The sequence below is a fragment of the Bactrocera neohumeralis genome, chromosome 3 (assembly GCF_024586455.1).
Source record: "Bactrocera neohumeralis isolate Rockhampton chromosome 3, APGP_CSIRO_Bneo_wtdbg2-racon-allhic-juicebox.fasta_v2, whole genome shotgun sequence".
NCBI classification, from domain to species: Eukaryota; Metazoa; Arthropoda; class Insecta; order Diptera; family Tephritidae; genus Bactrocera; species Bactrocera neohumeralis.
The window spans coordinates 75,332,301-75,348,345 of NC_065920.1; the positions used below are offsets into that span (position 1 = coordinate 75,332,301).

Genomic DNA, 16,045 nt, shown 5'->3' on the forward strand with positions numbered 1-16,045 from the left:
TCGAAATATGAACCAAAAAATATATCGATTAATATCGTTAAAAATATCGATTTAGAAATATTATTTAATAACAGTATAATAAAATAATTTTAACATTTAATTTTAATTTTCGATAAATTTAGATTTGCATACAGTAATAAAAACGTTACTGTAAATTAATAATATCAACCGTTATTTTATTGAGTTTGAATATACAAGTATTATTATCGATTGTTATGATTAAATGTCTATTAATATCGATAAAATATGTATAAAAATCGATAAAAATATAGATAAAGCATTGATTATAATCGATAAAAATATCGAAACAATTTTTGAACAGCAATTATAAGGATTTGAAGTTGGCTTTGAGAAATTAATAACACTTTGAATAAAAATTTGTTGTAACATTGAGATCATCTGTTGTGAGCCTCCATAGACCTTTTTTAGCAATAATATTAATAGGAATAAATATTATTTAAAATAATTGCATCAGATTCTCTAAAAAAGCTTAAATTGAATTTTATTCACTCACACCGCCCAAAAGTATACTTCGAAAATACTACAACCCAGTACATCGCTTAAATTACATGCCAAGCAACAATGAGCAGCATTCAATCACGTTGCCGGTCAGAAACATGCAACAGCTTCGACAATTGAATTTCCGCACGTCCAGCAACAACAAAGCAACCATAAAACGTTGCTAATCCTGCCAGCTTACCTGTAAAATATCTAAAAAATAAATATTAAGGGCATTAAAAATAAATTCACAACAACAACCGCAATAAAAAGCGAGAGCATGGCATGCAACAAGCTTTTTCAAATGACTGCCAGACACAATAACAAAAGCAACAACAGCAATAAATAAAAATTCATAACAGTTGTAGGCGATAGTAAATGCGATAATAACCGACACAAGCGTCTGGACACGCACTGGACAGAGGTTGCCAGCGGTAGTGGAGGAGGAATTTCGAAAATTCCTGCTGTTTTTCTAGTTTTACTAGGGGCGGCAGTCTGGCGCAGACCAGACAGCGTGACGCCTGCATTGCGCACGCTAGCACATACAACAACAACAAGGCTTTCTATTTATAGCGTAATAGTAAATGGAGAAAGTGAAAATTCTTCCAAAGGCCAGCGGCCATTTCTTATCACGCCACAGTGAGCATGGCATGTCCTTGCTGGCGGCATTTACGCATACTAACACACACTAACATATACGCGGAGGAAATTATTTTCAATTCGTAGCGCAAACTGTGGGCTCTCGCTGTAAGGCTGTCAGCTGCACGCCTGGCGAGTCGCAGCCTGTCGACCTTACTAACGCTAACACTGCTTATTTATGTGTATGTATGTATGTGTGCGCGCTTGTGGTTTTGCGTGCGTTGGTTAACTGTAAAATTTCTGCCACGTAGCTCTCTTAGAAGCTTTTGATTTATGGCCGCCTAGACAATGCTGTCCGCTGCTTTAAGTGTGAGCCAAAGCGAAAGGATGTGCGCCAGCAGCACGCCACAATAGCCGGAAGCACTTTATTGCTAAGACGTTGCCTTGTGTTTCTAGGTGTGAGTGCGTGCTTTCGCTTAAGATTACATTTTTTCAATTTTAAGTGCGCGCATTGGATATTTTTTCAAAATTTTTATATTCCTGCTACCATTCTCATAAATCTTCACTATTGTTGTCAAGGCGCAACTGCTGACGCTGTCGGCGCTCGCATGCTGTGTCCGTGTGCCCTAAAATATGCAAGCTTGTATTTTAATGTCACTGAAAAATGTGATGTCCTGCCGTTAATGCTTGGTTTTAACAGTTTTTAATGGTGTGTGCATTAAAAAAAACAACACCTCTTAGTATAAAAAATATAACGGAGTTGTTTAAGCGGAAATCATGTGTACTTTTAATGCTTGCAAAAAACTTTTGTCGAGGTAAACTTTAAAATTTTGCTTTTTTTTCTGAGTAAAACATGTTTTGAAAACCAAAAAAAAAATACAAAAATGTCCAGAAATATTTCCTAAATGAAAAAAAATGTTATGAGTTACAGAACTCAATTTCAAAACTGCATTTTTACCAAAAGTGCTACCCTCACTACTTGACTACAAACTAATAACTTGAACTAATATATTAACAACTCAATTTTCTTTAAAAACAAATTGTCACCATAAATATTAACAGCATACTTCACTAAATTTGGCCACTCGCGCAAAATATCCCACACTTTGAATGCAAAGCACGTTCGAAACACGTAGCATATTTTTAGGTGCATAAACAAAACAAAAAATCAATCAAATTGAACGAGTAGCTGGCAAGAGCAGTAGTAACAGTTGGAAAACATAATCAATTTTAGCCATTATCCAGAAATTTTGTGCTTATCCTTACACGCACAACATTAACGTTCACAGTTCATTAGACAAGGACGTGCAACGAGTGAAAAAATAACTCTGAAATGGGAAAATTGGAGAAAAATTTAAAAAAATACCAAAAAATGCTGCTAAATTGATACAAATAACACAGCAACCATTAGTTGGAGCACAAACAAGAGTGAAAAGTGCGAGTCGTGAGGGTAAAGAAAAGTTGTACAATAGTATGACATGCCTTGTCAGGAGACCAAGAATACCCAAAAATATTTTTAACTGCCCTAAATGTTGCTTAAAGGAATCATATTTTACGGAGTCCCTACTCCTAATTTTTAGTAGTCACCCAAATTATTTTGATTTGAGCGTTTGAGTGTTGCTTGAACGCCTCCGAGGGGCAATAAGCTCATAAGTTGCTATGACACTTTTAAATAGGGTCAGGTACTTTGTACGGATTATTTGGGTAATTAGGTTAATAGGAATTTAAGGGAAAACAAGAGAAAACGTTTACTTCAGTTGCGCCGACGCTATAAAACCCTTCACAAATATGAAAGATTATTTACAAGAATTTGTTTTGATTGGTCAGTTTGTATGGCAACTTCACATAGCCTATATGGTGGTCCGATCTGAACAATTTCTTCAGAGAATATGCCGTTCTCTTAAATAATACGTCGAACCAAATTTCGTGCAAGCAAGTCGTTAAATAAATAATTTTTCCATACAAAAACTTGATTCCAAACATTCAATTTGTATGGCAGATATGTGGTATAGTAATCCGATATCGGCTGTTCCAACAAATGAGCAGCTATTTGGGGAGAAAAGAACGTGTGCAAAATTTCAGATCGATATCTCAGAAACTGCGAAAGTAGTTGGCGGATATACAAACAAATTGACACAGCTAAAGTAACACAACTCGTCAAGCTGATCGTTAATGAAATATTGCAACACATACCACAGAGAAGAAAATTGTCTTCTAAATACAATGGCCTTTAAACATACTTTTAAAAACATGCAATGAACGGAATTCATAAATTTTTTTGTTCACAATAATTAATGAGAAATTAAATATTAATGTATAAATTTTATATTCATTTAACTTTCAATACTTGGTAAACAAATTTTTAGAGTAAAAATATATATAACGTAATAGTATAATAATGACTTTCGATTACAAATTTCACCTTCACTGTATCACTGGTCGCGACCTCTGTGGGGAATTTTTCAAAGCTAAAATCTCAAGCAGAGAGCGTATATCATATATAATTTACGTTCTCTGCTTCATCTTGAGCTTTTACCATAGATGGCGCGGTTGATGAAAGGCAGATAACAGTATTGTGTGTAAGAGAGAAACTCACCTGGAGGCTATATCCACTGAAAACAGAATTTTACTCTTTAAAGAAGGGGAGTTTCTCTTTTACATCCAATATTGTGTGGCAAAAGTAAAAATAATAAGATTTTATTTGCATATTCAAAAGTAGTTGATCAAAATTTCAATTGCTTAGGTCAGTTTTTGTCAGTTTATCGTAATATATAACACTGCAGTAGAACATAGATAAGAGAGGGAGTTCCGAGACTTCTTAAAGGGCTTTATTTCTGCTGCGCTTTTACATTTTAAACATTCACATTCGCCCATGAAGCGCGAAATGAGAGGAAGGGTTGAGAAAAATTAATTTGATATTAAATATTAATTATTTAATTTATTATATTTTTATTATTTTTTTCTAATATTTTTACAATTTTGACAAAAATCCTTCATATAATCTCAGGCATAGTGGTTAAAAAAATTAAAAAAAAAAATTTTTTTTAAATAAAATTAAAAAATTAAAAATTAGGCTTTCATCCTTTAATCCCTGGGGATAACTTATATCTTATTGTTAAACAAACATCATTGAGGTTTTTAATTTTCATATTCATCAAATCTAAAGACACTTTAATTCAACAAATCAAAATCGAAAGCCACAAGTCTCATCGTACACAGACAAAAATATTGCATTTTATCTAACAATGGAAATGGTCTCAAAAGAGAATGAAGTGAAATCACAAAAATGTTATGAAAGAGTATCAAAACAAAAGCGCCTGAGGGTTGGGATGACAGTGAAATTAAATCTTTGAATCGCATAGCATTGCCATTGTTACACTTCTGTCATTGTGTGGGCGTCAATTGCTGACAATGAACTTGCGGATATTTCAAGGATAATAATAAGTAAATGTATATACATACGTATTGGCTTACGTAAACTCTCACTAAATTATGTAACAGCATCCTATTAACATTGTAATACACGTGAAAGCTCACACTGTCATACCTAATATACGGCAGTCCAACAATCTTCCAAGTTCTCCCTTGCCTCACCTTTGCCGTAACTAAAAATTGTATATTTCCCAGCCTCTCTTACATAAAATCGATTGCGAAATTCAGTGCAACGTGTAGGAGCAATCATAATAATCGTTAATTTCTAGCAACCTTATAATTTTTGCTACCACCAGCCGCCCACTTAAGACAACTTGTATCGTGTGTGCTGCGGCAGCTGCCACAAGTCAGCATTGGCAGGCATGTGTTGGTATATATTTGCATGCAGATATATTTACTCACAATCATTCAATTGATACGGGCATGTATGTACACATGACTGTATATATGTATATGCATATATATTTATATAGGTATGCATATACTTATAAGTATGTATATACATTTATGTGTGCGAGCAGTTGCCAATTGAAGGTATTAACTCTTGGTTGCCAATAGAGAGTGGCATGTGTTTCAGCATTTATGCATAGAGCGTATATACTACAAACATACATATATGAGCATCTGTAGGTATATAGGAATATATAAGCTGTATTAGCTATTAAAACCTAGTAAGTTGCCAAGCCAATAAAGGAAACTGCAGTTGGCAAGCTGCTTATGCGAGTATACCATTGAATCAAAATTTCACCGGACTGACAAAAAAATTAAATTTTCACATATTTTAACACAAATCTTTATTATCGATTTTAAACAAGACTCTCATTGAGCCCATAAAAACATACCAATTCTTAATTTAATTTTTCAAACACTTGCTATAAGCTTCAGCTCGGATGCTCTTCAGTGACTGCAGTGAATTTTTGGTTTTTTTCCGTTTCGGCTTTATTTTGGTAGCGCCACTCGTTAATATCTTGCAGACTTTCGACATCATATTCGTCAACCCACGTCTTGTGACAGTAATGTTGCTCTTGATGAATAAAGGGTCCTCAGACACGTTGTCAAGCATCTCTTTTGCGACCTCTACTCAACGTCGGTTGTACAAAACATTCAGGTTTTGGTATGAATCTGGCTTTGACATACTTCATACCCTAAACGTTATCTCTCTCAAGAAAACACGATGATTTTCTATCACTGTTTCTTAAACTTTTTCGAAGTTATCGTCATTACCAGAGATGAACGATTCGCATGAGGTATGTTTTTGATGCCTTCACGACTTCCACTGAATACTTAGTGCTACTCAACTACTCGTCCTGGTGATAAAGTAGACGTCTCAAGAGCACTTTTGCAGCATTTTGAATCAGTTCGTGGCCGTGCTCCCATTGGAAAAACAAAATTTCAAGCGAACTCAGTGTTCATTTTTTTCAATGGCAAAAACTGAATTTGCGTTGGCTGTTTTTCATAGCTTTGAAACATATTAACATATGGAGTTCAAACTTCACACGAACATAAAAGATAGGTTGTAGCAATCTAGGAAAGTTTCTTTATTGAATCGGCTTGCACGCGCAGTTAAAATGAACTAGTCTGAGTCAGATTTGATCAGATGGTATACATGTAATTTGCCCTAAACAAACAAATTCGAATAAGTGTTCCATATTACAATTGTAAATGAGCTTTAAACTCACTTTTAATATAGAAATTTCTTACAGGGCATCTACTGAAAATTATTATATGCAGATGTATACATATGTATATCTCCACACGCTGACTATAATCTTGGTCCATTAAAGCGGTTGTACGTTTCCTTTGCAGGGACGTCGATTGTTGGAAAATCTATGTCATTTTTCATAATTGCGTTCATTAGAACCATAAAAAGATTTTTATTGTAAGTTAGATAGTGTAAATAAGATTAAAATTATAGACACTTCCTTCAGATTCAATACAATTTAGGTCACAAAAACAGAATAACGGTAAAAATTATCTTGTCCATTTACAAATACTATGAAAAATAATCAATATTGACTGTGAAACCGCTCAGAACTGATAGAGAAATTATTGGCTTTTCAGGAAAATTATCTAAAGATTTCATACTCTTAATTTTTTTCTAAAATATACTGTCATGGTTACTTAAAGCTTCGTCTATCGATGATCGATGACGATCTAGTGATTCACCTTTTCGGAGTTGAGGGGTAATACAAATAACGGCAATTTCTATAAGTGAGATTCATCGATTTTGGATCCTTCCTATGACCTAATCTAACCAGGGCATAGTTGCAGTTTCATAAATATTTTTATCAATAAACTTTCTACCAAAATACCATTGAGATCCTGCGTCGACACAGAAATCTATACCTAATCTACCGAACCGACAAAATGCCCACAAGAGCTGTCATCTGTCATCTGTTGCACCACACACCTGCATGCCGTTAAAAATTAGTAAATTCGCAGACCATTCGATTGCACAATTGCATATCGCCTGCTGGCTAGTCGCAAGCCACAGTCAATAATCTAACTGCCATATACTCATAGTTTGGCACACTGCACTGCGCATGCGCACGCGTGACTTTTCCACCTTAACGCCTCTTCCGCCAATTTACGAACAGCGCAACGTAGGCCAAAAACATTCTTTCCGTCTACGAACTATCTATCCATGTGTCGACTACGCGCCCATGTGAGTACTACATGCTGCAATAACAACAACAAAACTGCAAGTAAACAAGTTTCGTACGCCAACAGCGCTGAGCTGCGAGTATCTGTGGCGGCAATAAAATATTGAAAAAATACTACGCTTTGGTTGCACTGCAGTAATTTTCGCCAAAAGCAAAATTCGCTTTCATTCACAAAGTAGGCAGCAACAGCGGCAGCAGCGCGCAATCAACAGCTGTGTGGGCTGCTGAAGACAAGTTTGCGGAGCGACAATTAAAACAACAAAAAAAAATATTCTGAAATAAAATAAATAAATTATTGCTTCCGAACCTGCACACCTTTGTTCAATACTATTAAAGTATATTTATATTAAAACACAACAACAACCAGTTTCGCAACAGCGTTTACTAGCCTTTGCTAATTTTATGAATGAATACAAAATGTATGATTATTAAGAGTATATGCTTTGAACTGTCTAATATCAGCGCTCTTACAACAGCTTTTCGAAAAGCAATTGTTGCATATTCTGCTGAGCTCTTCGAAAAGTATTAGCCGCTCTCGCGGTACACACTCTCCCTTGTCTTTTGTACTATTTGCTTTGACATTTGCGGCAGTCATGTATATAACACATATACTAGCTCATATAAGTGCGGGTGTATGTGTTCAATGTCCTGCGGCTGTTGTTGCTACACGCGTAGAGTTGAGTTTATGTGCTTTCCTCGAGATAGAAATTTCTTACTTTGACATTTGTTGCTGTCAACTGTCACTTTAATTCGAAAATTGCATTTTAACAACTGTGGAAAGATTGTAAGCATGCGTGAGTTGGAAACTGTTTATCGTTGGACAATAATAACGTATACACATATAGTGCATGGCAATCTATAAAAACAAGAAAAAATATTAACTTCGGTTTCACCTTCTGTCTGACCAAAGCTAATATACCCTTCACAAATACAAGCATTACTTACAAGAACTTGATTTTGATCGATCTGTTCGTATGGAAGCTTTGCCTTAATAATAAGTCGAACCAAATTTCTTGAAGATATCTCATAAAATATGGAACTTTTCTATACAAGGGCATGATTTTGATAAGTCATTTGTATGACAGCTATATGCTATAATAGTCCAATCTGAACAGTTTTTTCGGAATTTGAACTGTTGCCTTAGGTAATAATCCGTGAAAATTTTGGGAAAATATTCGGTCAAAAGAAAAAGTTTTCACACAAGCATTTTAGTCCGATCTTTCTATTTTTATGGAAGCTATATGCTATAATGTTCCGATCAGAACAATTTATTTGCAGATTACGTAACTATCTTAGAGAAGAGCCCATGCTGAATTTCTTGAAGATATCAAATAGAAGAAGTTTTCCATACAAGTCTTGATTCTGATTGATCAGTTTGTATTGTAACTATATACTATAGTAGTCCAATGTCGGCGGTTCCAACAAATGAACAACTTTTTGATGGCTAATCGACTCAGCTCATCGCGCTGATCATTTATATATAATTAATTTTCACACCCCTTACCTTTTTGACAGTTATACCGAAGTTCGAAAATCGATTCTACAGGTTGGACTTTGATATTCTACACATTTGCATTTGCCTATACTAATTTTCACCATTAAATTCGCATGTGTAATTCATACAAATTCGAAACAGACTTAAAAGCTTATTTTTGAAAGCTTAGTCTGCTTCTGAATGACATTATGCATTTTAAATTTACATTTTCGTTAAACTTTCTGCCACGTTTACGTGTTAAATTAATTAAGTTAAATTTTCAAATTCATTTCGTTACAATTTGTGTCAAAATTTGTTTATTTCACTAGCTGTCAAAAAAGTTTTGATAGTCAAGAAAATATTTTTACCTCTTTGTAACCAATAAATAACCCCAGTCTCTCGAATTAACCCGTCGCATATTTTATTCGTCAAAAGCTTTCTATCAAACGTACAATTCAACTCAGCAACAGCTTTCTACACCACATACAGCAGAACTTCACCACAGCAGTTTCCGCTCTTCACTCATCAATACTACTCTTAAAATTCGAACTTCGAAAACACACCACGCTCTCGCTTTACCATTTTCATTTATTATTTACGCTGCGCCTTCACAGTATAATAACCAGCTGGTCTGCTTGCAACAGCTACAAACGCGTCGCCGACCAAAAGCAAAGTAGGAAACATATTTTGACTTTCGGTGGATGCGGTTGGACGCGAAAAATACGAGCGCTACTCGCACAAGGCTCTAGTATAATAGCGTGTCTGTTGTGTATAATTAAGTATGCTGTGTTGAGTGGTGGCTGTGTGTAAAAGAGCATAAAATAAAAATGCAGTGAATATATATTGCAATCGAAAAAAATGGCAAAATACAGCAATAATACTAAAAGTTTGAAATAAAAGTATGCTCGAAACGATAGTGCCACACCCTACGCTATTTTACTTCCGGTATCCTTGCGCCATTGTGTTGCGGCTGTCAGGATTCAAACAAATACGCGAATAATACATATGTATGTATACTTGTGTGTGTGTGTGTGTGCATCTATAAATTAAAAATTTCGGCACGTTTTGTCCGCCACTTGACTCGAGTGTGAGCGCTGGTTTTGCCGTTACACGCCGTTATACGCCGTTATACGAGTGCCATTAAGTATACCGCAAATATTCTGTGTTGTCCTTTAAACTGAAATAGTGTACGCGCGTCTGTGCTTGTGGCAAAATGTTTGATTGCAAATAACGCGGCAGTCATAGGTTTTTTTTTCTCGTGTGCCACTACTTTTTGCCTTCACCCTTGCCTTTTTCACTGTGATCCTCAAGTTTAATATTGGCTCAGTTTGCTACTTTGGTGTTTGTTTTTTTTTTTTTGAGAATTTTAATGTGTCCTTATAACTTAAAGTGATCGGATTAGTATGCAGCTTTCAAAATACAAAATGTTGCGAAAAATTATATATTTTTTGGATGAAAAACTGAGCTTAGACTATTGAGCTGTCTGCTGAGCCACGCAGTAACAAAGGTAAACAAAGAAATCAGTTTTTTGAATATAAAGGAGCATATCGTCACTAAAATACAAAATAACTTATCATCAAAAAAATTCGAAATTAAGTTTTTTATTGCTTACGATTCACAACATCATATTACATATGTATATGTAGCATAAAATTTTCAGCTTCCTTTGTCCTATATAACCAATATATAACCAACATATAACCAATATATAACCATTTTATAACCAATACTCAAATTTTTTTCCAATATCATCAAAACTTTCGAAATTGAGTTTTTTATTGCTAAAAACTTTTAAGCTTCCACTGTCCAATATAACCAATACATAACCAAAACTCAAATTTTGTTTCAATATGAGTGGTTTCTATTTTATCGTTTTTTCTTCGCCTGTAAACTTATGAAAAGTGATGTTACGTTATTTTGCATTTTAGGTGACGATATACTCTTCTATATTAATATTTTTTCAACCCCATTTCTCTAACTTAAACTATTATAAGAATAGACTTGCTTATATACATACATACATTAATTTCATTTGAAATGTTTTTTTTTTGTATTTTTCTGGTATGAAAAATATTGTCGTATAATAGTTCCAACTAAATGAATTTATATATTTTCGGGTCTTTACTCAAAAATCAGAAAGTGGATTCAATCATTCACTCAATTAATTAGCATATCTTGGGAAACCATGATCTTCCACCCAGGATTTTGTTCACATGTAATTTTCCTTAGTTGAATAAGTTCTAGATGCCAATCTGCCCAAAAAGCCTCATAAAAAGCTTCCATACTAGGCAACTATTAGCCAAGAATTTGTAAGGCATTACCATACTCTCTATTTAGCCTAGCATAGAGTTATCAAAGGGCACTGTAATGCCTTCCAAATTCAATTGCAAACAATCTGGGTTTCAGATAGGATTGCAAAGCACTAAAGAATAATTTTCAACACAAAAAAAAACTTCGATACAAAAATTTTAGCAATTTTAAATCATTCTTTTCTTTTGATCTGTCTTGAGCGCAGTTTAATGATTGGCAAATAAAAAAAATTCGACCGATTGAGAGTAATAATAGAGTGTAATAAAATTCTATTAAAGAAAACTTACATTTGTTTATCAAAACCTTACCAAAAAAACAAAACATTTAGTAATGTTCTTCTCCATTATACATATCCATTTTTGTTATTCATAGTTGTACTTATTCCCGAAATTACTCTCTCATTTTAAATTCACTTCCCATAAATATTTAATTCCGCAAAGTGTTGAAAAACCTTCAAAAACCCCAGCACTTGTAACCATTTCCGAACGTAATTTATAAAAAATTCCATTGACGCCTGAAAGCACACTTCATTTTGTTTACGTACTTTGTTGAGAGTGCTCGATGTAAGCGGACAAATGTTGTACTTTGGCTGAATTTGCATTCCGGTGATGCTTCATGTGACACAAATGACAATTCGAATGCATTTCGAAAAGGTTAATGACACGCAAGGACAACGACAAACACGACAACAACAACAACAACACCAAGAACAATGTCAACAGCAACGACAGCAGCAACAATGCATAGAATTTCACATGAATTTAGGCACTCAAATAAAAGCAAACCGATGTTGGGGGGTAGATAACGGCGAGTAGGTGCATACACAACTTACATATCTACATTAGTGTGCACAACTAAAGCATATTAAAGTCGGAGAAATGTGAAAATGTAAACAAATGGGCATGTGAAAATGCTTTGCATGTAAATTGCCATGAATTCAAATGTGCCGTATATGTATAAGTGACGGACCCACACAACCGCCTTACACTCGAGGGGCGACATGACATCTGCAGTGGATAAGTAAACAAAAAATAGCAGTTAAGGAAAAAAACCTAAAAAGCTTAAATAAATAAAAGGTGAAATAAGCGGGCGTAATGTGTGAGTGGGAGAGTGTGTGTAAAGTTATGGGTAAATATAGGAATTAGAGTAAAGGGGAGCCATTCAACCCTGGTCCGATAGCAAGGATAAAGGATTACTGCAAAAAGGTGAAAATATATACATATGGAGTTAGCTGATAGTGGCGGTGCCAGGTGTGATTGCTTACAGGAAAAGTAGCTACTCTATGTACAAGTACATTTACATATGGTACATAGACAAATACTCTCTTGGATAATCATGTATCTTCGATTCGTTATGATAGATTGATGAGCTTATAGCCAGATATGTATATGTGCGCGTGGGTATATTTTTCATAGGTTAACTTTCATGCTACTGGGTCTGAGCTTGAGTTAGGTTGTGGCTACATTCTTATGTTGCATGTTTGTTAGATTGGTATCTATATACAAAAGTGTTCTCTGTACGCATTTAATCTAACTTACGCATTTAGAAACAATTTTCCGCATTTATAAAATATTCAGGACTACCCAGTGAGAGTTCAAGCATCCTTCAACTGCAGTCAACACTCGTGTGGCATTTATAAATGTCAATGAGTGTGTGCTTTTTTTGCTTTTACCACTTCAAAAATGAAATTCGTGCACTTCAAATATATACACACACAAATATATATACATATACATATAAATACAGACATATCTATGTATATACATATATAAATTCAAAAACTGCCTCCGAAAATATACAATGTAATATTTTTATGTTGCTATGTAAATATATGTGTGCACATATAAATTTTTGATGTTCATCGAACTGTAAGCAACAGTGCGTTAAACAAAGACTACAGAAAACTAAGTCAAAGCAAAGAAATGAAATATAAGCGAAAAAGAACCCACCAAAAAAGAAAAAATCGTGGAAGCAGCGGAAGTTCTGCTTGCAAGGATAATAAATCTTTGACAGTTCCCCTGACGATGGCACGAATATAACTCCAAATAAATATGAAAGAAGAGAGAAAGAAAAAAGCGGCAAAAAAATGTACCAAAGTAAGAAAGTAAGCAAAATATTTGGAAATATCGGCAAAAGAATTGCAGCGAGGCAAGCAAGCGAAAAAAATGAAAATATGTGAAGTAAGGCAAACAAAGCCGCGTCTGCAAATGTGAACTTAGAAGCAGTAAGAAGAGTCGTAAGTACGAGTACGAGTCTTCTTACTGCTGCTAAGTAGTCAATTTTTGTAATACCTATATATAAGCTGAGTAGGATATACCTATAAAGTATTATTTAGTTTGAAGCATTTAGAAGAAAAGGTTGGAGACTCTTTAAGTGTATATGTACATATACATATACACATACTTAGATAATAAACCAGACTCTCTTCAAGCTGAGATGTCAATATTGAATGTGATATTGAGGGCATACGACTTGATTTGGTGGAAAAAGTACTCGAAAATTGAGTTCGTCGAATTCGTTCCTGCAAAAGAAGACGTGGAAGCGATGTTATATTCAGGTCCATATTATATCGATTGTACTTCCCAATTGCATCGTTTGTGCTTTTAATTAAAAAAAATATTTGATTTCTTTAACAACTTGTGCTTTTTTAAGGTATCTTAACACTCTTATCGGAAAACCCGATTTAGGCATATCCATCTCCATATACGTGAACTAGTCCCTTATTATTTGAGATATCGACTTAAATAGTTTCAGCTATCCTTCTCTCCCCAAGAAGCTGCTTATTTATCGTAATCGGCGATGTCGGATCACTATACATAGCTTACAGCCGCCATACAAACCAATCGGTTCAAATCAAATTCTTGTATGAAGAATGTTTTTACTTGACGAGATATCTCCACTAAATTTGACATACATTATTGCCTAAAGCAACTATGCATTCGCCGAAGAAATTTTTCCGATCGGATCACTATAGCATATAGCTGCCAAACAAACTGACCAATTAAAATCAGGACCTCGTATAGAAAACTTTTTTATTTATCGAGATATCTTCCTGAAAGTAATCATGGACTATTACTTAAGGCAACGATGTAATATTCGAAAAAATTGTTCCGATCGAGCGATTATAGCATATAGCTGCCATGCAAACTGACCGATAAAAATCAATATGAAGTTCCTTTCATACGCTTTTAATCTATAAGAAATACACCTGTGAAGGGTATTAAAGCTTCGGTGCAACAGAAGTAAACACTTTTTCTAGCATTATTTTATTTTTTATAATTTTTTTTTTTGGAAATTTTGCCTATGCGGCCATTGTCTGTCAAATAAGTCCACCGCTTTCGACTAAGAAATATAGCAACTGCCAAACAGACACGCTAATACTAATAACTAAAGCACACAAATTATATACACATGTCTAAAGAACACCCAAATGATATACATATGTACTACTTACCGAATTTCGGAAAAAGGAAAACGCAAATAAATTACATTATACCAATACCAAAACTCAGAGCAACAGTCGGACACCCTCTACTTACTTGGAGACTACAAATGCCAACAAAAAAGGTGTGTGGCGAAATAAAAAGCTAGTATTGTTTGTTATTATTTTTGTATTGGCAGCAGCTGTTGCAACAAAAAACACTTAACTGCTTAAGCGTAAAGCTGACATATTCACTTACATGTACATATGTGCACTTTTGGCAGGCAGTGTGCGGCTGCTTTATACATGAGCAAGATTGGTTACAAATAAGTCAGCAAATTCTCTAACGATTGGCATGTGAATTGTTGCAACAGGCGTGCTTGGGAAGGATTATTGGCTAGCGCTTTCACGTTACATTTGAGAAAATAAAGAACGAGTTTGAGAATTGCAATTTTTTTGTGTGAAAAGGAAAGTTGTATTGGTATTTTGTGCGCTTTAAGGATTTGGAGAGTTTAGGGGGTTATATACTGAGAAAACGTACCATAAATATATAAAATTTTGTATGCCAGCAGAAAATAAAGATTTCAAGAAAGGAAAATACGATCGACTATTTAAAAATATATATTTTGTCTTAAGAATTTTTGATAGAAAATTAGTGTATTTTTCCGATATAAAGTTAAAATAAGGTGAAAATAAATTTTTTTAATCAAAATACATATTATGATGTGTTTAGAAATTTTTTTTCTTTTACAAAATTTGGGGTAATCTGTAAAAAGATTAGTTTACCCCAACTGTTGTGAAAGAAATTAAATTTGTTGTGTTAAAAAAATTTAAATACCAAAAACTTGTTACTTTGAATTTTACACATAAATTTTGAGATTATGTGAAAAAATAAAAATACGAAAATTTAGATCTTTTCCTTACCTACTTTGTTAAATTACTTTTCTCCTTGGAACTCGTAGTTCTGTAGAAAATCGAATGAAAATTTTAAACACCCCTCTCTCTTTCTTCTTGCCGACATCAGAACGCTCGTAAGTTATTTTCTATTTACTTTTTGTTATTTTATCCCCCTTTACCAATGTACTGTACCATCCTACTATAAATTTTTTTCCTTGCTCTGGTCTTTACTATAAATATTGTGTACAAAAGTCAAGCATATTGAGAAGGTATTGTACATATATGCTTCCTTATTTTATTTGTGGTGTGTATGTAGTGTAAATTAGCTCTACAAAGTGTGCCTCCAATTCATTCATGGCTAATCCTACTCGATTACCAAGCAAAAACTGTGAGTCTTCTGCCACTTTCCAAGCCTTAATGGCGAAATTGTCAGCTGCTTCCTTCACACACACACACAGGCATATAACTATACACACACAAAAACATATATATAAATATACTTCTACATATGTATGTATGTATATACATAAACTCTACTCAATGAGCTCCACCTGGTAATCAGACAGTGTTTTCACTTTAATGTTTTGAACCCCACTGCAGCGCCTCTATATAGTCACCTTAGCCGTTGGGCGGGCTGGCTAGCTAAATGAAGTGCGATTTAGCTTACTATAGCTTGCATATACATACATATATATTTTTATATACAGATATTAGTAGAGTTTACAAGCAAAGATGTGGCACAATGGCGGAGCTGCGCAGCAGGTGATCGCC

The 16,045-nt window shown here is 34.3% G+C and overlaps 1 protein-coding gene across 7 annotated transcripts in view; it reads left to right on the forward strand.

The window, feature by feature from the left end:
• LOC126751973 (protein sickie) overlaps nt 1-16,045 on the forward strand; it is a 474,537-nt gene that overhangs the window by 326,119 nt on the left and 132,373 nt on the right. The window contains exon 1 of one of the 7 annotated variants that reach the window (XM_050462478.1): nt 9,308-9,653. The exons of 5 other annotated variants lie outside the window; for them this stretch is intronic. The gene's annotated coding sequence lies outside the window, so the exon portion shown is untranslated. Of the gene's footprint in view, nt 1-9,307; nt 9,654-9,682; nt 10,154-16,045 lie in introns of those variants that run through there. One more of the 7 variants, XM_050462477.1, reaches the window with a different exon arrangement.